The sequence below is a fragment of the Lampetra fluviatilis genome, chromosome 51 (genome assembly GCF_964198595.1).
Source record: "Lampetra fluviatilis chromosome 51, kcLamFluv1.1, whole genome shotgun sequence".
In the NCBI taxonomy this organism is placed as follows: domain Eukaryota; kingdom Metazoa; phylum Chordata; class Hyperoartia; order Petromyzontiformes; family Petromyzontidae; genus Lampetra; species Lampetra fluviatilis.
In genome coordinates, this window is record NC_136325.1 from 8,323,290 (window position 1) to 8,347,555 (window position 24,266).

General features: G+C 49.7%; 1 protein-coding gene across 1 annotated transcript in view; it reads left to right on the forward strand.

The window, feature by feature from the left end:
• Positions 1 to 917: 917 nt before the first annotated feature.
• Positions 918 to 24,266, forward strand: part of LOC144948912 (phospholipase D1-like) — a 114,458-nt gene continuing 91,109 nt past the window's right edge. The window contains exon 1 of the mRNA XM_078878628.1: positions 918 to 1,152. The gene's annotated coding sequence lies outside the window, so the exon portion shown is untranslated. The remainder of the gene's footprint in view (positions 1,153 to 24,266) is intronic.

Sequence of the window (24,266 nt, forward strand, 5' to 3'; positions counted from 1 at the left end):
GTGTATACTGTAGTGTATACTGTAGTAGTGTAGTGTATAATGTAGTAGTGTAGTGTATAGTGTAGTATATAATGTACTAGTACAGCACACCGGTGTGTTGGAGAGAAAAAGCCGCGACATTTACAAACTGAGTTCGACGTCTCGCCAGTAATTATAACTGGCTGTCGCCTGATGAAGCTAGTTGTAATTACTGGCGAAACGTCGTACTCAGATTGTAAATGTTGTGGATTTGCTCTCCACCACACCGGGTGTGCTGTACTAGTGATGACTTTGCCACGTTCTGTACAACCCCCTCGCTAATTGGCTGTGTCGGGTGGTGGCGGGTTTAACGACACATTTATATATTGACGCGATGTAACCCAAAAAAAGCCCTCGCACGCATTCACATTGAGGCGTAAACACGCGGCCTCTGGCTGGGCCGTCGAACCAAGACGGCCACCACCGCATCGCGCGGCACTTTCAGCCGCGCTTCTGTGGCCGTCTGGAACGTTCTTCCTTCCGCTGTTCGGACGCCTCTGGGAGCTATGATGCACTTTTAAATCATCATCTAGATCGACAAACTCGTTTCTTTAGAACTGCTTTTTGCCTGTGTTTTAGTGTTGTTGTCATTCGCCCCGCACCTCCGACTACGTACGGTGCGAAAGAAGTTCAGCACACATTGAGGGCGCGGTAGCGATTTCTCACTTGCACCCGCACGCACGCACGCCTCCAGTCAACACCTCTCCACTCTCTTTGCCTCGTCTCTGTAACCAGACCCAGCCCTATTCAAACCAACCCTCTCCATCCCTGCCTCTCTCCCAACCAAACTCCGCCCTACGGCTGCTCACTCGTACCCTGCCTTTCTACCCTTCACCCCCTCCCCCCCTCGTCTCTCCGCCTCTCACTCCCTCTCTCTCTCTCCCACACACACACTGGGTTGGCTGTTTCCATCTCGCTGTGCGTGTTGTGTGTGGCTCGGAGCAGCAGAGGCGGGATGCGGCGGCGGTAGCGGCTGTGTGCGTTTGTCGCCGGTTCATCGGACGCGACTCCACACAGAAGTTCGAGTTGAAGAGTTGGGGCCCATCACCCGAATCTGCTCCACCGCTGGGTCCCACCCTCCACATTCCGCTTCTTCTCTGAGCCTGTGGCCAACCATCTCGGCAGCGACACCCGGTAAGAGCCGTAACAACAACAACATCGTCGTCGTCGTGAGAAATCTGATGCGGTGTTTTTTTTGGTCTTCGTGTTTCGTAGCAAACAATATATATATAAATGTTGATACAAAATATGAATCTCTCGCTGGTATTTGAACGAGACCGGCTGCCCGCACATTCCACCCACCGCTGAGCTCCCACTCTGAGCTCCCACTGTTAAACAGGAAGCGATGCACACGCATACCCCACGTTTTAATAACTTACATTGAGAGAATTCGAACAGATGCGGTCAGCGCGTGTGCGTGACCGTGCGGGAGAGAACGGAAGCTGTAGCGGTCAGCGCAACGCGGCGTTACGAAGACCGGCTTCCACAGGTCAAGTCCTGCTCACGGCCAACAGCAGGCACGGTTATCTGTACCCGGTCGCGGGCCTCCCCTAGGTCGACTCGGCCTCAAATGAGTACCTGGTACGGCGTGCGCAACATCGGTGCCGGGGAAGCAAAGACGGCCGGGCACGGTGCTGGCCACCCATCCCGTTCGTGTGAAGTTTCCGGCCCTGCGTAGATTCTCGCTAGCAACATTTGCCCCAACAGTCTGCTAAAAACAAAACCATCTTTACGTGGGATCTTTGTCTTTGTGAACGTAGGCATCGACGGCTGTGGGTTATTCGTCATGCTTTCGGGGTTCCCTAACCCTCTGCTCACAACCGTGAAAAGCCCTTCACGATGGGCGGGCCCGGGAAAAAGCTGCACGGCTGGTTGTTTTATTTTATTATCTACGTCATAGCCAGTTCGTCCGTTCACCTTGGCCTTCCTTCTGACCCCCCTACCCTTTACGTAACGTCATCGTTCACCACTTCGAGAATTTCCAGCTGGTGCAGACACAATGGGAGGCCCGATTGATGGCTGGGTGCGGTCGAGGGACGGCTCCCGATTGGTCCACCACAGTTCGCACGCTGACAATGCGACGATTGCTGCTCACTCTCTGAGAATGAGTTGGAGGCTTGACTGCTGAACTTGCTGTGTGCCGCTAAGAGGGTGGGGTGGGGACTTACCATCAGCCCCACAAGCACAGAGCACCTGCCTGGGTGTTTTATGTCATCAAATACTCCACCCCCGTAACGCAGAATAAGTTATGGAGCAAATCTTGACTTAGAGCTTTCGTGACTGCAGATTATTTGACGAGCTATGGAGCAGTTGTGGAGATGTTTCCACACCCGGACAGTGTGCTCGTGGTCAGTTCGGGTTCGACAGCGGAGGGTCTCACTCTGCAAGAGTCGGGCGGCATCGTCGTTTCTTCAGCGATGGTGTGCGTCTGCCAGTCATCTCAGTCAGTCAACCGACGGCACCTGCGGGGTCTGCCCCGTGACCTGCTGCCAGCGAGCCTTCGACACTTCACGTGGCCTCACAGAGCACCTTGCCTCGCATTGTTAGTGGGGAGTGGTAGTCTAGCGGTGAGCGCGCTGCGCTACGAACCCGGGCTACCAGAGTTCGAATCCGCTCACTGACAACACCAGTCACGATTATCTTAACCGGTTCTGGACCTCCACCAGGTGCGATGTGTACTTGGTGCGGTGTGTAAACATCGCCACTAGGGAGACAAAGGCGGCCGGGGGTGGTGCTGGTCACCCAACTCCCTCGTGTGCCGTGCCGGCCTTTATAGGTGCTCGCTAACAGCACTTGCCCCAACAGTCTGTTAAAGGCTATACGGGGGATCTTTGTCTTTGGTACAGTGGCGCATATGCGTGCCATGCATCTTGCTGATCGCTTGTGGTCGACTGCGGTTCGTGTAATTTACAACTGGGGCCTTTATTCATTATCTTGTGATGTTTATCAGCCTATCGATTTTAACTGATACTCGATGGCACCCTTTCAATCAGGAGCTACAGTACTTGGGGCCGCGGGAATTCGCTCGTTTCTTTTTTACACGCACAAGCGACGGGCGCCGTGGGATGATAGGAGAGAGTGCGGTGGAGATGCGACGGAGGTCGTAAAATGAGAGATGTAGGCAAGAGGCAGAGATTGGGTGGGATGAGAGGAGAGAGAGAGAAATGCAGACGAGATATAGATGATAACTCTTTGTTTCTTTCGGTAAAGTCACGTATAAAGATAAAATAATCAATTAAATAATGGCATACGACGTTTCGATTGCAACACAAGCAATCATCATCAGGTAAACGTCGTATGCTATTATTTAATTTATTATTTTATCTTTATACGTGACTTTACCGAAATAACCAAGGAGTAATTCCTGCAGTCACGAAAGCTCCAAATTAAGGTTAGATGATAACTATTCATGAGCTTATTCAGCAAATTGTATTTGTTTAATGCTCATTGGATCTTAATCAACGACGTAATTTGTTGCATCACTCATGGGCTCTTGTAGATCGTTCTAGGGCCTTCTTTTGAGCATCGTGGGACTCGGCACGCTCTGCCGAGTCTGCTAATACCACCCTCCTTCTTACCTTGCACCGCCACTGCCAACGGAAGCCACGCAACCCCCCCAAGTCCACGCCTCTCGTTCGTGTGGTTACAGTCACGGCCAGTCTGCTGTCGTGGACTTGCCAAAGCGACGCATTCATCCACTGGGATTTTGGGGGAGGTGGGGGGGGATATTCGGGGCTCCTAACTCTGCGTGAGTTCGCTCAATCAGGCAGCAAAGGTGGCTGCAATTTGCGAGATATTTACGCCGCGTGAAAAGTAATTTATGTGTCCCAGCAAAACTTGCGTTCCTCATTTGTTTTATTTCGTGGAAGGAAACTCCACGTGTCTCGCTTGCGTGCGAGCTGGGGAGGGGGGGGGGCGGTGGTGCAGCGGTTAGCAGCACGCTGCACAAAACCAGCGGGCAGCTCCAATTCCATTGTTGGGCCCACTGCGGGTGCGAGACACGGCCAGATATACGTTTCTAGAAGGTAAATAATCGAAAACACACATTAAGCACGGGCACGGTAAGTAACAACTTTGTTTCATCAAACCCCTGTGTATTTATTAACGTTATAAAACATTTTTTTACGATAGGGAACCAAATGGCTTGCAAGGCTGCAATTAAAGGTTAGGGCGGTTAAACATTATTTTCACGTTGTTTAACATTGACCGCATCACGCCCGTGTCTCTTCCCTCCCTCGAGTATCTGTACGCCTCCCCCGATACTGGGTTGCGTCTGTCGGTGGCACATTCACCAACCCCCCTGCCCGCATCGTCAAGACTAGCGGGCCCCGTGTGACCGTCCTCCCCCACCACCACCACCGCCACGTTCCGTGAACAGAGAAAGCGAGCCGAGCGAGCCGAGCGAAGAAGAAGTCCCAAGTTCCTCCCTTGCGCGGGGCCTCCTCGTTCACGCGGCCCCGTTCGCAACCCCCGCCCCCTCTCTCCACACGCTGCTGGTGGTGGGGGAGGGCAGGAGGACGAGGTGGGGGGAGGGCTCCCTGTGGCTCAGCGATGAAAACTTAATGTGGTCAGCGGTAATTGTCCGACGCAGCCAGCCCCTGCCGCCCACGGGCGTGGGGTGGGGGGGTGTGACGCTGCCCCCAGGGTGCGCATGGCCAGGCCACGTGATGGTAATAGGCACCTCGGTGTGCGTGCGCGCGTGTGGGTGTGTCACTCCACTGCTGGATGGAGGTACCTCCGCATACCTGGCGAGGGGAAGTGGTCGATGTGGTTATTCTTCTTGGTTCTTTCGGTAAAGTCACGTAGAAGGGAAATAATGAAATAATAGAAATAAAACATAATAAAATAATTCTCACTGAGAATTATTTTATTATGTTTTATTTTTATTATTTCTCACTGAGAATTATTTTATTATGTTTTATTTCTATTATTTTATTATTTCCCTTCTACGTGACTTTACCGAAAGAACCAAGAAGATGAATCCCTGCAGTCACGGACGCTTTAAATCGAAATGATGTGGTTATTTTTTGACGCGTTGTTTCCGGAGCAATAGCCTCGCGGAGTGCGCACGCGATTATTTTGACTTATATTTTAATTGCGCTTTACAAGGGTTATGCATGGTACAATGAGGGTAGCTAAAAGTGATGCGGTGAAAAGGGATGGGAGGGGGGGTATAGGGCGGGCGGTCAGTGGGTACGGGAATTAAGGGGGTGCCTAGGGATGGAGAGGAAAGGATGGGGCCAGGGAGAAGATGTGGTTGGAGGTCTTGGCGGAGGAGTGGAAACGAGACGGGGGGGGAGGGTGCTCGTCGCTTCACGTGGAGGCGAAGTTTGTTCCAGGGCGAGGGGGTGGCAAGTAGGGGAAAGAAGCCGAAAAACGGGGATTGTGGACTAGGAGAGGGGGGGACGGTGAGGAGGAGGAGGGGGGTGGAGGGGGGAGCGAGGTAGGGTGGGGGAACGCCACGAAGAGATTAAAATACCGGCGTAATTTGTAGTAAATTTGGTTCGTGAATGCCCGCGATGGCCACGATTGTGTGGCCGCGTGCCAGAGGGAGCCGGAGTGCCCGGGGAGAGAACGCGCGGCGCAATGATCCACGCCGCGTGACCTCCACCCACCCACCCAACGACACCCCACTGATTTAAAAGGACGAATTGGGCCTCAGCCTCCTGGAGAATTGCCGAGTTGCGATGGGGACTGTTGCGTGCTCGTTTCGTTTCCGAGCGCATTCAGAGCGCGCGCGCAGAGGGGGAGGGGGGGTGGGGAGGGCCTTGTTCAATTCGTATCCGTGAGAAGAGAGGGGGAGGAAAAACGCTGTGAATGAGGTTTCTGTGTGTGTGGTGGTGTTCTCTTAGCCACTAGAATTCCAAATGCTGGGAGCTAATTAAAGTCCATTAATGCGGCGAGCGTGAGCATAGACAGTTCCAACGCTCATGTCTTGTGGCGTTTTTGTTTTGCTTTTCGCGATGAGCGTTACGGCTCCACGCACACGCGCACGGATACATCGCGTCAAATGTATGCAACAGGGAGTCTTTGAAGTCGCAGCCTCCGTTTATACATCCACACAGAGCACATTCATTACTTGCCGCTGGTGGTAAGGGGGGGGGCAAACTACACACACATACTGAATAAAAAATATTGCTATTATAATGTTTCCCAGGTTATTTTCGGTATGAGCCCTCCCCTCTGCTGGCTACTCGAGCACAGGCAGTCCCCGCGTTACTGATATTTCTCGGGAACCTAACCCTTCTGTAATCCGGGGACTGCCTGTACTTGTGTCGGGGTAATCGGCACTCCCCACCCTGTGGGCTGATAGCTCCTCCTTCTCGTTAACAGGGATAATGACCATGCTCTTAGGTTTTGTCGGTAAAGTCCTGTAGGTAAACAATAACATTTTTTATTAAAATTAATGAAAGTAAAATAAAAATCACGACGTTTCGGAGGCAACACAAGCTTCCGTCTTCAGGTGGAACCGTCACAGCACGCTCGCTGTATCAAGTACTTGACAGAAGCTTGTGTTGCCTCCGAAACGTCGTGATTTTTATTTTACTTTTATTCATTTTAATATTATTTTTTACCTACGTGACTTTACCAAAAAAAACCTAAGAGTATGAATCCTTGCAGTCACGAAAGCTTCAAATCTAGAACTAATGACCATGGCCCAACAGGGGTCAACGACATTCCCTGTGGAACGGATCCTGGGACACATTCCCCGGGACCCGGGGGGGGGGGTGGTTCGGGGGATGATGTCACCTTCCAGAAAGTTCTGGAAGGGAGTTGTGGCTGGGGCGGAGCAAGCCACGAACCAGTCAGTACATAAGCCGGACCTCTCAAGGGTCTGTCTCAAGCATCTCAAAGCCGAAGACTGAAGACCTGGGGCTGAAGATAGGACCCTGGGCCCCAAGCTCCAATGTCCTTCTAAGGGCCGGAGCTCAGTGAGGCCAGTGGTCAGGTCAGCATAGCCTCCCCTACGGCCCCAGCCGGAGGACGAAGGTTAACGGGGTTCCCAGTGGTAGGGACCGTGTAGTTCGAAGACCGTACCTCCCCAGGTATCGGGTTAAAGGGGCCGCTATACCCCTTTGTGTTAGGGACGTTGTATAAGAGCGAAATAAATATCGTGTAGCCTCACAAAAAGTTCTCCGTCGATTTATTCCCACTACACTTGTATAACCGCGCGCACGCAACTTGTTACACAACACGCTGGGACGCGCTAGGACCCTACCCACCCCCCAATCCCAGATGCCGTGGCACCGATCTGAATTGGGCATTCGCCCAAGGTCCCCACGGCGCTTGGTGACTTCAACTCATCATGAGCCATGGGAGTAAACGCGCTCGCTTCGCTATTGGATTTATGTAACGCACGTGGGGGGGGGGGGGCACGTGGGGGGGGCAAGGGGGTGGGGGGCGAGGGAGGGCCGTGGGAGGGCCGGGGGAGGGCCGGGGGAGGGCGGGGGAGGGCCGGGGGGGGAGGGCGGGGGAGGGCCGGGGGGGGGAGGGCGGGGGAGGGCCGGGGGGAGGGCCGGGGGGAGGGGGAGGGCCGGGGGGAGGGGGAGGGCCGGGGGAGGGCACAACAGCCGCATTTGCCAGACACGACCATATCATTCTTTGGGTCTTTCGCTAAAGTCATGTGGATAGGTTCAAAGAAAATAACAAAAATTATAATAATAAAAAAACTACAACGTTTCGATCGCAACACAAGCGTTCGTCGTCAGGAAGGAACGCTTGTGTTGCGATCGAAACGTCGTAGTTTTTTAAAATATTTTTTTGTTATTTTCTTTGAACCTATCCTACGTGATTTTACCGAAAGACCCAAAGAATATGAATTCCTGCAGTCTCGTAAGCTTAAGTCAAGATTCAACGACCATCTTAGTTCAGAGTCAGTATTTATAACTGGAGGAATCCGATGAGCTAAAATCTATTTTTCACAGATGTCTAGTCAGCGGCAGGTCGGAACGTTGCAACAACAAAGAATACCAAAAAAACACACGAAACGAATGCAGAGTATAGAAACTCGCTTTAAAATAAATACGAATAAAACTTTTTTAAAAATTGTATCTTAGCAGTTAAACCCTACTGATCTATTGGCTTCTTATTCAGAAGCGACCTGGTCACAAATGACGGCTCAACCAAATGGCTTTTTATCATTTTCAGACGACCCGCAAACTTAATTTCACATTGGCGAGACTTCATGTCGCACCGGCCCGTGCAACATAGCACGAACGATATTATTTTGTTATTACACGCTTTTATTTAACTCACTCTGTCTGTTGTTGTTGTCGTTATCGTATCCTCAAATCTTGTAACTCAATTTTAACCCACTTCCCAATGTGATATCGACTGCAAACTTGGTATAGCTATGTCATACTGATGACAACAGGATATTTTATCATAAAACATCTAAAACATATTTTTAAACATTTTACACGATTTGATTTAACTTACTGTATGTGTTGTCATATCCATAAAATCTTGTAACTCAATTTTAACCCACTTCCCAATGTGGTATCGACTGCAAACTTGGTATACTTATGTCATATTGATGAGAATACTATATTCTATCATAAAAAATTTAATACATATTTTTAAACCATCTTTTTATATCTTATGTTTTGCCTTGGCTCTAATTGTCCACGCTCAACTCACGTTGGCTGTAAATCACCACGGCCCCTTACGTTATGGCAAGCCTCGGGGCCACTTCCTATAGTCGCAGAGTTCTGCCATTACTCGTACGCTACATTTCATTAAAGCGTGTTTTTAAAAAAGTATTTTTAAATATTACTTATTTTGTATCCGTCGCCGGCAAGGATCGTACAGCCGCCCCCATCGTCCACTCACAGGGCGACTGAATTTTATGGCCCGGTCTCACCCGCCTACTGCTACTGCTGTTGTTGTTGATGTTGTTTGTTGTTGCCTTGGCGTGCGTTATTGTGTTGCCTGCCGGAGGTGTATGTCAGGGGTCGGCAGCCTGCGGGTCCAGAGGCGCGTGCCGGATGATGGCTCTTTAAAGGACCGCTGCTGCTGCTACGTGAGAGTTGTTTATTATGGACCATCAACGTCTCGTGTTCACCGGCAGTGCATTGCGGCTCTTTAAATATTGAGTTGCGTGTTTTTTTTACTGACACCGAATTCGCAAATAAAAAATTGTCTTCCCCTTTGAAACCTCCTTTGCCAGTAGCAAAATATGATAATAGTTTTTTTACCCTTTTATCTGCCAACAAAACTGACACCTTTTTTTTACAAGGAGTCATGTGTGCATTGACCACAATACCTGCGGTCGGAATGCAAACACAAAAGACAACTCTGATAATGTATGCACTGTCCTTGAAATTGGTTGGGCACACCCGAGATAGCTTTTCTTAGAGCCTAGTCTCACATTGTGTTGGACCAGATGACGCCAAAAGGCGCAGTGCATACATTATCAGAGTTGTGTTCTTTGTTTGCATTCCGACTGCAGGTATTGTGGTCAATGCAAACATGACTCCTTGTTAAAAATGTGTCAGTTTTGTTGGCAGATTAAAGGGTAAAAAAAACAATTATCATATCTCCCCCTTGTTATGTTGTCTGCGGCGAAACTACGTCTAGCAGCGTCGCTGGTCAACAAAGAGCTTTACAGTTCATCGGATTTCCTCTCGAATAAATACATACTCCGATTCTGATTGGTTTCCGCGACCCCTGGTCTATGTGAACGCCACGTTTTGTTGCGACCTTCAATTATGGGTTTGGGTTTCCCTGCACCTCTGGTGAAACGATCACCTCCACCAAGCATTGGCCACGCGAGAGAGTGGATTGACCACAATCGTTCCGCTCCGGCTGGCTTTAAGATTCCAATCGTGATGGGGGTCTCGTTACCTTTGGGACTTGGGGTACACGAACAGAAATAAATTCCGATTTAAAGCTTTCGTGACTGCGGGTGTTTCATCTTCTTGGTTCTTTCGGTAAAGTCACGTAGAAGGGAAGTAATAAAATAATAAAAATGAAACATAATAAAATAATTCTCACGACGTTTCGGCCACAACGATATGCAAATTATTTTGTCAAGGCGCCCTTTCCCCCACTTCCAACCCAGCTTATATATATGCTCCAAGCACGTGTGCTGTTTCATTCAGACGCTGTCGCCTCGACAGACCTGGTTTTCACCTGAGGGACGGCTGCTTGCGTTATGGCCGAAACGTCGTGAGAATTATTTTATTATGTTTTATTTTTATTATTTTATTACTTCCCTTCTACGTGACTTTACCGAAAGAACCAAGAAGATGAATCCCCGCAGTCACGAAAGCTTTAAATCGAAATTTAAATCTAATACAGTTAAGGTCCCTACTATACACTGCTGTGGTGGTCATCTTCTTGGTTTTTTCGGTAAAGTCACGTAGAAGGGAAGTAATAAAATAATAAAAATAAAACATAATAAAATGAAACAATTCTCACGACGTTTCGGCCACAACGCAAGCAGCCGTCCTCAGGTGAAGAATGAGACACTTCAAGCTAGGAACTTACATATAAGCTGGGTTGGGGGTGGTAGAAGAGCGCCTTAACAAAAAGAATGTGCATATCAAGATGAGTTTAGCATATACATGGGAAATGCGCAGGGGGCGGGGGGGCTTCAAAGTCATACCATGCCCACGCACTATGCAGGATCAAGAGCACCAAGGGGGGTGCAGGGATTAGCATTAACAAAGGAAAGGAATGCCAATGATATGTAGCTGCAGTTACTAAACAACACCGTAGAAAACTAAGGTATAAACTACATACAAAGACTAAAATATAAACTGCATAGCACCATCAGTATACTTACTATACTCTACAATAAGCTGAGTTACTAACGGCAAGTAATACATTACAATTCTACGTCGTAAAAATTATATAATATGCTTCCATCTAAACTTTATTCTCTTACATCAACCGAGCATATACCGTACTATATACTGCCATAGATAAACCCAACATTAAATTATATACTGTATTGCAATAAACCACATTTCAACATAACACTATGTATTATTCTACCTACCCTAATGTGTATCAAAATGGTTTATTACGTCCTTCCAATGATTGCTAAGCCAGAATCCATCTTCTCGATTAAAATTGTCTCTGTGTTTGTATATGTGGATCGCCTCATGAACGAATCTCTCATGATAGCCAGGTGGCTTGCAGAGAACCTCTGTCTTGGAGAAGTCAATGTCATGTGAGCCCACTGAGTTGTAACAGTGATCTGCCACGGCTGAGGTGTTTGTCCTACCGTGTTTCAGGTCAGCTTTATGTTCACGAATGCGGTCTGAGACGTGTCGTTTGGTTTGTCCAATGTAACTGCTACCACAGAGGCAACTTAGTTTGTAGACACCAGGGTGCTGTATGTCTGGAACCACATCTTTTACAGACCGTACCAGATCACGGATTTTATGTACTGTGTTGAATCGGACCTGGATCTTGTGTTTAATCAGGATTTTGGAGATCTTTTTTGTGACCCCAGCAATGTAAGGTAAGGTGATGGTCTTGAAAGGCTCCTCAACAGGATCCTTCTTGATGGTTGGAGAGATGGCTTTGCGGATTGTGTAGTCGGAGTAACCATTAGCCTTAAGAGCTTGGCGTATGTGTTTGAGTTCACTGGAAATGTGTTCATGGTCGGATATGCATTGGGCTCTATGATATAGAGTCTTGATGAGGGAATTCTTCTGGGATGGATGGTGGTGGGAATCCGGTTTTAGATAAGCGTCCGTATGGGTGGATTTCCTGTAGACAGAGTGGCTCATTGAACCATCAGGTCTCCTTTTGATTAGGACATCCAAAAAGGGTAGCTTGCCATCTTTTTCGACTTCCATGGTGAATCTGATGGCTGGGTGTATGGAATTGATGTGGTCAAGAAATTTGTCTAGAGCAGGCCGGCCATGTGGCCAGATGACAAAAGTGTCGTCTACGTACCTCTTCCATAAGGTCGGGCGTAGAGTGGCAGTCTGGATGGCGTCCGTCTCAAATTTCTCCATGAAGATGTTAGCTACAACCGGAGATAGGGGGGAGCCCATTGGGGTGCCTTCAATTTGCTTGTAGAAAGTTTTATTCCAGGTGAAGTATGTATTTATGTATATGTGGTGTAAGTATGTATATGTGGTGGTCATGGCAGAGACGCTGGATGGGTGGTGCGGGTGAGTTTAAGAAACTCTGCCCCCCGCCCCTCTAGCCCCCTCACCCCCCCCCTGCGCCCCGCCCACCCCTCTTGCCCCCCCCTCTTGCCCCCCCCCCCTCTTGCCCCCCGCCCCCTCTTGCCCCCCGCCCCCTCTTGCCCCCCCCCTGCACCCCCTATCTCATTATTTCAACTGCCGCGCTGGCCGGGAGGTGGAATTGAACCTCCACGCTCTGGGATTGCGAGTGAGGAGTGTGAATGCTGCACAGGCTGCTGCACTGCCACGCCATCGCCCCCCCCCTCTCTCTCTCCCGCGTCACGGGTTATCATTCACGGCAACATTGATTAAGCTTTAAGGACCCATTTAATTACCCGAACGGTCGGTCGTGAATAACGGGAAATAGCTGCAGCAGCAGCGACAACAACAACCAACACCACTACGCAGCAGCAGCAGCAGCAGCAACAAAGTAGCAGTCGGGATGAATGCTCAATCCACAAAACGGCTTTGTTCGGACGAAGAGGCATTTAAATTTGAATCCGTCACGGCTTCGTTAGCGGCAAATATTACGGCTTGTCACGTTGAAATAGATACGTCAAATACATCGTAGGCCCACCCCCCTCCACCCCACGTCCACGCTGTAACAGGACCCCCTTTTGGGAAGTAATTTTGGCAAGAATTGCAGTAGCATCGGGGAGGACGAGTTGACTTGACCATCCCCCGACACAGTAACAACAATAACAATAATAGGTGTAAATAATACAGTAATAATAATAAAACTTAACTAAATAATTCTCACGACGTTTCGGCCACAACGCAAGCAGCCGTCCTCAGGTGAAGAACAGGTCTGTCGAGAAGACAGAGTCTGAAAGACCTGTTCTTCACCTGAGGACGGCTGCATGCGTTGTGGCCGAAACGTCGTGAGAATTATTTTATTGTTTTATTTTTATTATATTATTATTTCCATTCTACGTGACTTTACCGAAAGAACCAAGAAGATGAATCCCTGCAGTCACGAAAGCTTTAAATCGAAATTGAATAATAGGTGTGTACCCTTTCTGGCTATAAAACAGGAGGTGTTAAGATGTCCAAACACCAAATAGAAGCCTTTCGCAGGAATCAAGTACCTCAGTAACCATACACGCTACTTGTTGTGAGCATGCAGACAAGCATGCTCTGATTATAATTGTATATGCTTACACCCAGAGACGGCCTTCAAAGACAATCCATATATTATCCCAGCATGTTTGTTTGCACGTTCACCACAAGTCCCGTGTGTGGTAAGTGCAGACTTGATTCCTTGCATAAGGTTTTGTATATTTGGCGTTTGAACATCTCAACCGCCTGTCTTATTTCCAGAAATGTTGAGCCCTGTTCTTGTTTTTCACACTCTGATGCTGGCAAAAAGGTCCCCATGGCATGATCGTATCCCTGGTGGCCGCAGAGATACGGTCAGGGCAAGCCAGTGATACCTGGCACAGATGGACGTCCGTTCCACTTACTGCTTGCCCCACAACTCCGACCGTCACACACGTCCACCCTGACCACTCAACCACCCTGACCACTCAACTGCCCTGACCACTCCACCGCCCTAACCACTCAACCGCCTTAACCACTCAACGGCCCACTCGCATTAAATTTCGATTTAAAGCTTTCGTGACTGCAGGGATTCATCTTCTTTGCATATCAAGAGGAATGCCATTCTTTTGTCAAGGCGCTCTTCCCCCTCCGACCCAGCAGCTTAAATATACGCTGCCAAGCCTGGTGGTGTTTCATTCAGACGCTGTCTTTCCGACAGACCTGTTCTTCACCTGAGGACGGCTGCTTGCGTTGTGGCCGAAACGTCGTGAGAATAATTGTATTACGTTTTATTTTTATTATTTTATTATTTCCCTTCTACGTGACTTTACCGAAAGAACCAAGAAGATGGGCCCACTCGCAGTTGCACTCCTGCACCTGATAACACCGTGCGTAGCAACGGCCATTGACTAAAGATGCTCGCAAAATCCGAAACCCCACCCCCCCCCCTTGTCTCAGACAGTCATGCATTATTCATCTTGCATACATTCCCTTATAAATTAATTAATGTGTATCCTTCATTACGCTCTTCAAGCCAGGACAGTCTTGTCGAGTCTCAAGGGTGAGAGGGGCGGGGGGGGCTTTTTTAGGAGGCTGCTGCCATGTCGGGTGGTGGAGGGTTACGACACATTTATAAATAACGCAGTAGGAGAGGGGCGATGTAGCCACTGCGTGTGCGATGACAATCGGGGCGGTGCTCCTCATTGCAAGGCCCGCGGGCCTCTGGCTGGCCCCTCGTGGCCTTTAGTTGCGGCCCCTGACGTGTCGTCGTCCCCCCCACCATCATCATCGTGGTTCAAATGTGTGGCGACTCTCGCACTGATGATGTCTTGGTGGCGAAAGTGGGCCCCTCTGAAAACACCACATTAAGAGTAATTTTCTGGTATTTTTAAATCCTTTATATTAAGTTCACTTGCTTGCTTGCGCGCTTACGACCGTGCAAATGTTTCGGTCGTTTTTTAACCCACTTCCCGTGATCCAAACGAGCTGACATTTTGCACAGAGACTCGTTGTGCATGACAATTTATTTTCGTGAAAATTTTTTTCAAAAATTTAACACTTTTTAGGAAAAAATAAATTATATTTAATTACCAATTGCTTAATGGTGGCAGGCAATCATCTGACCCATAGGTGGCAGCCATCTCAAGCCAGAGGACGAGAGGACTCTAGCCGCCACGCATATAAAGGATTTATAGTGAAAAACTTTGTTTTTACGGGTTAATTTTTTTCAGCATCGGGATGGCCTGTCCACTACCGTACCTATTACATACATTGCATGTGGCCTTTTCTTCAGCTATGGGAGGAGGTAACCGGAGGAGCCTGGGGACAACCCCCTGGCAGGACAGGGGGAGAGAGAACGTACGACACTCCATCGCAGAAATGCGCCCTGGTCGGCAATCAAACCCAGGTCCTTTTGGCTGGGAGGCAATCGTGTTAACCACTGCCACCCTCCCACCCTGCCACCCTGCCACCCTGCCACCAAAATACTGTAGTGATACTTACTGCAACCCCCTGAATGGTAGTAGAAACACAATTACAGAATGTTGTATCGACCCACTGCTGGATGAGCAGCCCCCCATCCCCCACACCTTTCGGGAGCTGAGTGACATTTTGACCATACTTCACCACGTTTTGTCAGCGCACGTTGGTGAACGTTGTGGAGCCACAGCCATCGGAGCGCAGCACAGAGTGCGACCGGCTGTGTCCTTCGCTCCGCTCGCCCTCTGCGACAACAACAGCCGCCGTGAAACCTCCCGTCACTCGCCGCGGCCCCACGAGGTGTCCTCCCGCGGCCCCACGAGGTGTCCTCCCGCGGCCCCACGAGGGGTCCTCCCGCGCCCCGCTCGGCTTGCGAGGATCTGACGACGGGATCCGGAGCTCGGCACGAACCGTGGGACAGGCGCGTGACGCTGGTGGTCAGAGCTTCACCGAAGTGCCGATTATAGTCCCTTCGCGGGGGGGCGGGGTGGGGGTAGAGGTCAGAGGGGGTCAGGTGGGGGGGGCAGAGGGGGGGGGAGCCGTGAACATTCAGCAACCATATGTGGAAGTGGTCTTTGGCCCTGTTTACGCGATAATCAGAGACAGCAGTAACACACGGTGGCTTCATGAAGACGAATTCGTTTTTTTTCCATGAGGCGTTCTTACCATAACTTCACCACGTTGGCTGAATGGGCACCAGCTTGCGACCGCTTCGGATAGCGCTCGGATGCCACCGATGTTGGCCGACTCGCTAACGAGGCACGCGCCTTGCCTGACCCCGTGCCCCTACTGGACATCTGTGATAAAATAGCTTTGTGGCTCATCGGATTCCTCTGGGAGAAATACATTTTGTAATTCTGATTTTTGTTAAAAAAATCTGCATGCACATCCGTGAAGACGTGTTGTTTCCCCCTTAGAACTAGATTGACCATACTTCAGGCTGATCACCGTGGGTTGGTGGGTCAGGGTATGGGCAGTTTATTTGTCCTTCGAAACTGACCCCTGTGTCACGCGTCACTGATTAGCACGGTTGGCCACGTACGGTGCGAAAAAAGTTCAGCATACCTACACTGACGCATGCCCCATATTCAGACCACTTGTTGACACGTCCCGAGTGCAATGTGTAACCACGTGCCCTCATGCAATGGTTAACCACAGAACCTTGTTGTTTGTGCTCTGCTTCTCGTTTACAAGATTGAGCCTCGAAATATTTTCGTACGAACGGCGCGCTCAGTTGGGGTGCCAAATATGTACACATCTACCGTGACACACTGTCAACTCGCCGCTCATGAGACCAAAAAGGAATTTAATTATGAAATTATGCAAAGACATTCGTGTTTGAGCGTTCACCACCGAACTTACATTTTTTTTTTGTCGCTGTTGTTATTCACAACTTTGTTAAGGCGCCACGGTGGCTAGGAGATGTTAACTCCCTCGCCTGATATGCAGGAGGTCGTGGGTTCGATCCCGACTCTGACCCCTGTATATTTGAAGTTTGCATTATTCTCAATCCCCGTGGTCACGTGGAATTTTTTTTCCGGGTCTTCCGTTTTTTCCCCTCGACATTGAGAATCAACATCACGCGCTTCCAGTATTTGGCTGCTATGCATTGTCCACGTGATGATTAGCAACTTTTTTTTTATTTGTGGCCAGATCGCTTCTGAAAAGATCTATCTATAGCTCAGTGGGGCCTTACCTAGTAAAATTAAACGTTAAAATGTTTTTTGTTTGCATTTGACTGCAAGTATTGTGGTTAATGTAAACATGATTCCTTGCAAAAGGTGTCAGTTTTGTTGCCAGAAAAAAGGGGGAAAACCCTATTAGTATAAAAATGTTGTTTAAGGCACCCATGCGGACACTGAACACCGACGATTTAAACAAGGGCACGGATCTTCACGAGACACGAGTTCTCCCCGTGAGCCGAGTGACCAACACCTCGCCACGCCGGTCAAACGATGGTTTGGGCGAAAGGCCGGTCCGGATTTCGCCGATCGGAATCAGAATATTTATACTGGAGGAATCCGATAAGCGATAAAGCTCTTGAACTTGCAGGCGTCCAGCCGCCAACGCTGATCGGTACGGCAAGAAGCGTTCTTCCCGTTAGAAGCCGTTTATCTTCTGAGCTTGAGCGACGTTCAGATACCCGTATGCATCCTCCGGCTGCCATCATCCAGCCTCCATACGAACACAGGGTTGTCCATATCACAGCGCGAGCTTCTGTACCATTCACCCAGGGGCTCGCAGAGAGAGAGAGAGTGGAGATATTCATATTCTTCGGTTTTTTCGGTAAAGTCACGTAGGTAAAACATTTAAATGAATAAAAGTAAAATTAAAATAAGATAAAAATCACGACGTTTCGGAGGCAACACAAGCTTCCGTCTTCAGGTGGAACCGTCACAGCACGATAGCTGTATCAAGTGAGAGAAATTCCAAGAAAACAGTCCTTGTATATATTGAAAGCGATGGGTATGACCTTGTTATCTCGGCATCTCTCGAGAAGCTGTGACTTCTTGTCTCGTTGTCTGTTAAAAACTCTAACAGATAGGTGCAATTCCTCTCCGTATAGGGTATGAGTTCTAGATTTGAAGCTTTCGTGACTGCAAGGATTAATATTATTAGGTTTTTTCGGTAAAGTCACGTGGGCAAAAAAATTAAAATTAATAAAAGTAAAATTAAAAAAAATCACGACGTTTCGGAGGCAACACAAGCTTCCGTCTTCAGGTGGAACCGTCACAGCACGATTGCTGTATCAAGTGAGAGAAATTCAAAGAAAACAGTCCTTGTATATATACTGGTTGAGGGTGGGAGGTGCCAAGGTAGGCCCTGAATATTATTTTTGTGAGGTTCGGTGCGGCTGAAGCACGCTGTTAGGAATGAGCCTTTGTTGTGTAAACTCGGTGCGGCTGCTGTAAAGGTGCGTGTGAAAGGGACTGAGCCTTTTTGTTATGTAGAGAGAGAGGAGAGATGGAGAGGGGGGGCTGTAGGATTCTCCGGGATTCTGACGCTCGGTTAGTTACACAACTGGGAGGGAGCGCGCCGGGCCCAAATGCTGTACCCAAACAAAACGGCCGAGCGGACAGCAACAAAGAGCACGCTGAAAAGTTTGAATACTGCACTGAAGATCTTAAGTTGTTAACAGATTATTTTGGGGAAGCTGGCGTTTTGGCAGTGGTTCGCATATAATAATAACATACTTAACATAATAAAATAATTAAAATAAAACATCAAAATATAATAATATTTTATTATTTCCATTCTACGTCACTTTACTGAAAGAACCAAGAAGATGAATCCCTGCAGTCACGAAAGCTTTAAATCGAAATACCTAACATACTTAACCTATCTTCTTGGTTCTTTCGGTAAAGTCACGTAGAAGGGAAGTAATAAAATAATAAAAATAAAACATAATAAAATGAAATATTATGTTTTATTTTTTATTATTTTATTACTTCCCTTCTACGTCACTTTACCGAAAGAACCAAGAAGATGAATCCCTGCAGTCACGAAAGCTTTAAATCGAAATACTTAACATACTTAACCTATATACTTAACGTCTTTGTCAAGAACACAATGTGGCCCGAAGAGAAACAAATACGTGATAGGTGACGCTTTGGGTAATGGCGAACGTGTGGAGTTAGTGTTTTGTTGTTGTTGGGCGTTAACAGGTACCCTGGATGAGCAAGAGGGTGGGAGGATAATTCCAAAGTGTAGCGGGCGGTGCGAGGGAAGACGAGGAAAAAGGAGTGCGGTGGAGTGGGAGCGTGGAGTTGGGTATGGAATGGAGTGTGGAGTGGAGCATGGAATGGAGTAAGCAGCATGGAATGGAGTGTGGAGCGTGGAATGGAGTGTGGAGCGTGGAATTCAGCATGGAGTGGAGCATGGAATGGAGTATAGAGCGTGGAATGGAGCGTTTGAATACTGCATGGAATGCAGTGCAGAGCGTGGAATTCAGCATGGAATGGAGCATGGAGCGTGGAATGGAGTGCAGCGTGGAATTGAGAATGGAATGGAGAATGGAGCGTGGAATTGACAACGAATGGAGCATGGAATGGAGTGGAGCGTGGAATGGAGCATGGGATATAGAGTGTAGAGAGGAAGTGGGCTCCATTTCATTGATGTTCACCGAGCGGGTTGGCATTGGGCCGACCACACAGAGACCACGCGCGTTGTAGTCTCGACAGGACGTGGTAGCTGCTGAGGGCGCAGGCGGAGAAATATCACCGTGCTCAGAAGAGGGAAATAATCGGGGTGGGGGGGGACCATTTAATTCATTTCACCAGGATCCTGTCCAACCATCACGACACCGCTTATGTAAGGAGTTGGGGCAGAGGTCGCAAACGGGTTTTGATTCCTTACCCGTACCCGGCCGCACCAGGGTCGCAAACGGGTACCCGGCTGGGTACGGGTAACCGGGTATCGGGTAGGGTACGGGTATCGGGTACCCGGTTGCGACCTCTGAGTTGGGGTAAAACGAACAGGGCACCCCCCCCCCACCCCCTCATTTGAGGATCCATGACCACGTTACACTCGTATGAACGTTACTACGGTAAAGCAATCCAGAGAATTGGGGGTGCGCGGCGTGGTGGTGGAGTTGCCAGATCGAAACAACCCGCGCTCGACTTGGCAATGAGGACCTCATACGCTTAGTTCTTTCGGTAAAGTCACGTAGGTAAAAAAATGAAATTAAAATTAATAAAAACTAAAACAATAAAATCACGACGTTTCGGAGGCAACACAAGCTTCCGTCTTCAGGTGAAACTGTCACAGCAAAAAATCTGTAGTTTCACCTGAAGACGGAAGCTTGTGTTGCCTCCGAAACGTCGTGATTTTATTGTTTTAGTTTTTATTTTTTTTATTTTAATTTCATTTTTTACCTATGTGACTTTACCAAAAGAACTTAGTATGAATCCTTGCAGTCACGAAAGCTTCAAATCTAGAATGAGGACCTCGCCTGTTTCTCTGTCTCAGCAGCAGCGGCAGCAACCACAGTCGATGGCGCATTGAGGTTCACATTTGGGCCACCCCCACCGCTTCCGAGGATGCGAGTGGTGGTGTGTGAGCAACGCTGCGGTTTCGACCTTCCGCGATGGGGCTGTTCCTATGAAGCGACGGCTACTGACGTGCGCTGTGGGGTCCGTGTTTTAGGGTCGGTCAGCGTTGTGGGGTGGAGGGTTTGCTTACTTTGTGAGATTTGGCCTGGCCGGAAACCTTGGGGCTGGGAGGGGGGGTGGGTGCTGTGGCACGACCACCACCGCCCTCCGAAAAAATATTGACTCGGCAACCCCCAAGCGGCCACTGTCTTGTCGAGTTGTGCGTTTTACAGTGGGCGTGGTGGTGGCATTGGTGGTGGTAATGGTGGTAGTGGTTGTGGCATTGGTGGTGGTGGTGGTTGTGGCATTGGTGGTGGTGGTTGTGACATTGGTGGTGGTGGTTGTGGCATTGGTGGTGGTTGTGGCATTGGTGGTGGTGGTTATGGCATTGGTGGTGGTGGTTGTGGCATTGGTGGTGGCATTGGTGGTGGCATTGGTGGTGGCATTGGTGGTGGCATTGGTGGTGGCATTGGTGGTGGCATTGGTGGTGGCATTGGTGGTGGCATTGGTGGTGGCATTGGTGGTGGTTGTGGCATTGTTGGTGGTGGTTATGGCATTGGTGGTGGTGGCATTGGTGGTGGCATTGGTGGTGGTGGCATTGGTGGTGGTGGCATTGGTGGTGGTGGCATTGGTGGTGGTGGCATTGGTGGTGGTGGTGGTGGTTGTGGCATTGGTGGTGGTGGTTGTGGCATTGGTGGTGGTGGTTGTGGCATTGGTGGTGGTGGTTGTGGCATTGGTGGTGGTGGTTGTGGCATTGGTGGTGGTGGTTGTGGCATTGGTGGTGGTGGTGGTTGTGGCATTGGTGGTGGTGGTGGTTGTGGCATTGGTGGTGGTGGTGGTTGTGGCATTGGTGGTGGTGGTGGTTGTGGCATTGGTGGTGGTGGTGGTTGTGGCATTGGTGGTGGTGGTTGTGGCATTGGTGGTGGTGGTGGTTGTGGCATTGGTGGTGGTGGTGGTTGTGGCATTGGTGGTGGTGGTTGTGGCATTGGTGGTGGTGGTTGTGGCATTGGTGGTGGTGGTTGTGGCATTGGTGGTGGTTGTGGCATTGGTGGTGGTTGTGGCATTGGTGGTGGTTGTGGCATTGGTGGTGGTGGCGGTTATGGTGGTGGTTGTGGCATTGGTGGTGGTTGTGGCATTGGTGGTGGTGACGACCACGCCCTTGACCACAAACAAAACAAAACCAGAGCCGTGATGCGCTCGGAGACAGAGCGTGCGCCGGGGCCGCTATCGCGTGAACCCGCTGCGTTGCAGGCAGTGGTGAGATGTTAACTACCTCGCCTGGTCAGCAGAAGGTCAAGGGTTCAATCCCGGCCGTGACACCTGCTGTATTTTTGGAGTGTGCGTGCTCTCTCTCCCTGTGGTCGCGTGGATATGGGCCTTTTGTCTCTTTTTCTCTCTCTCCACTTTTAGAAACATGCATTGAGATTATTGGGATTATGTTGGTGCTATAAATGTCCAAATGATGGACCACTTTTGTTGAGCTATCATTTGTGGCCAGGTCGCTACTGAAAAATAATTGAATATCTCAGGGGGCGTTGCCTGGTAGGATGTGGATGGTTTCGTGTTGTATTTGTGTGTTTGTTTGGGCGATTTGTTTACCTTTGGTTTAACACGTAGGCTTTCGCGACCAATATTATTGGGTGGTGGAGGGTTACGACACATTTATAAATAACGCGATCTAAACCCAAAAACGTTGATTATGAATTGTTTACCTTTCTTGTACTTTACACTACTATCGCGTTTGTGTACTGTTTGTTGTTGTAAGGTTATTAACCGCATCGACTGGACATCTGTGAAAAAGAGCTTTATAGCTCATCGGATTCCTCCAGTATGAATAAATAATTCTGATTCTGAACTGCACAATGCAGTCTGCTTTGTCCGGCTTCCACTCGGACGCAGTTGAGGTTCGTGAACTCGTGGAGCTCCAGCCAGCCAGGTCACAAGGATGCCATCCCAATCTTCTTCGTCTTCCGTACGGCTGTGGTCGACGCAGAGTAACGACTACAAAACAAGAATGGGTTTCATATCCTTCATGGCAATAAACCACGAGGTGTTAAGGTGTTAAAACCTAGAACAGAAACCTTTTAGGCAAGGAATCGTGTCTGCATTAACCACGCGTTTCTGTTTGGCGTTTTAACATCTTAACACGACTGTTTCATTGCCAAAAAGGGTATGACACCTTATTCTTATATTTCGATGCTGCAAAGAAATGTCCAATGTTGGAAACGACTGCAATTTCACATGCAGGCGGTCAAGCGGAGCAAGTGCATCATCATCATCGCCGCCGTGATGATGTCTCCTTTGCATTTGTGGATCGGCCCATCGCGTCGTGATGGACACACGCACGTGGCACCGTCTTGCGTTCCCGATGGCCACGGTCACTCCCACTCCTCGTCGAGGGGTTTCTATAAATTCTCCATTCGTCATTCCAATTGTCCCCCGAGCCTCGCGCAACCGCGTCGAGTGTTGAGTGGGTGGCATGTTGCGACCGTGAGGTTGGGGTCGTCTGCGCCCTCCACCCCCCCCCCCCCCCTTGGGGGGCGACGTGGTGTTACTGTCAGCCTGGGACACGGCGGCGGGGGGTGGGTAGCGAGAGGAACGCGACCGTAGCGGCGACCGCTCCAGGGACGACAAGGGCGGGGAGCGGGGGGAGGAGGCTGTGGAATGGCGCTAATGGATTTGAGGGCCCACGTGTGAATGGTGGCGCGTCGTTGTTGTTGTCTTTGTTGTTGTTGTTGTTGTCTTTGTTGTTGTCGTTGGGGAGGGAGGGGAGTTCGAGTTCGCCGGCCTGCGGGGTGCCTTGACCCGCTGCTTCTGAACGGGGTGGCATTATCGGAATGTTTATTCCGAGAGGATACCAGCGAACTGTGAAGCTCTTTGTAGAACAATCGCACGGTAAATTACTCGATTGGAACCCCTGCTGGTAGACCGATGCCCGCTCGCAGGCGAGATGCTGAGTAGTTATCTTGTGCCACACACGGACAGCTGACACTGGGCGGTCCCCTAGGTCAGTGGTACGCGGGGTGGCTTGCAGTGTGGCGAGTGAGTGGGTGGGTTAGTGAGAGTAGGTGAGTGTGAATTGGCTAGTGGGTGAGTGAGTGTGTGGGTTAGTGAGAGTAGGTGAGTGTGGATGGCCTAGTGGGTGAGTGAGTGAGTGTGTGGGTTAGTGAGAGTAGGTGAGTGTGGATGGCCTAGTGGGTGAGTGAGTGAGTGTGTGGGTTAGTGAGAGTGGGTGAGTGTGCATGGGCTCGTGGGCGGGTGGGTGAGTGAGTGTGTGGGTTAGTGAGAGTAGGTGAGTGTGGATGGCCTAGTGGGTGAGTGAGTGAGTGTGTGGGTTAGTGAGAGTGGGTGAGTGTGCATGGGCTCGTGGGCGGGTGGGTGAGTGAGTGTGTGGGTTAGTGAGAGTGGGTGAGTGTGGATGGGCTCGTGGGTGAGTGAGTGGATTAGTGAGAGTGGGTGAGTGTGCATGGGCTCGTGGGCGGGTGGGTGAGTGAGTGTGTGGGTTAGTGAGAGTGGGTGAGTGTGGATGGGCTCGTGGGTGAGTGAGTGGATTAGTAAGAGTGGGTGAGTGTGCATGGGCTCGTGGGCGGGTGGGTGAGTGAGTGTGTGGGTTAGTGAGAGTAGGTGAGTGTGGATGGCCTAGTGGGTGAGGGAGTGGGTGGGTTAGTGAGAGTGGGTGAGTGTGGATGGCCTAGTGGGTGAGTGAGTGGGTGGATTAGTGAGAGTGGGTGAGTGTGGATGGCCTAGTGGGTGAGTGAGTGGGTTAGTGAGAGTGGATGAGTGTGGATGGGTTCGTGGGTGAGTGAGTGAGTGTGTGGGTTAGTGAGAGTGGGTGAGTGTGGATGGGCTCGTGGGTGAGTGAGTGGATTAGTGAGAGTGGGTGAGTGTGGATGGGTTCGTGGGTGAGTGAGTGAGTGTGTGGGTTAGTGAGAGTGGGTGAGTGTGGATGGGCTCGTGGGTGAGTGAGTGGATTAGTGAGAGTGGGTGAGTG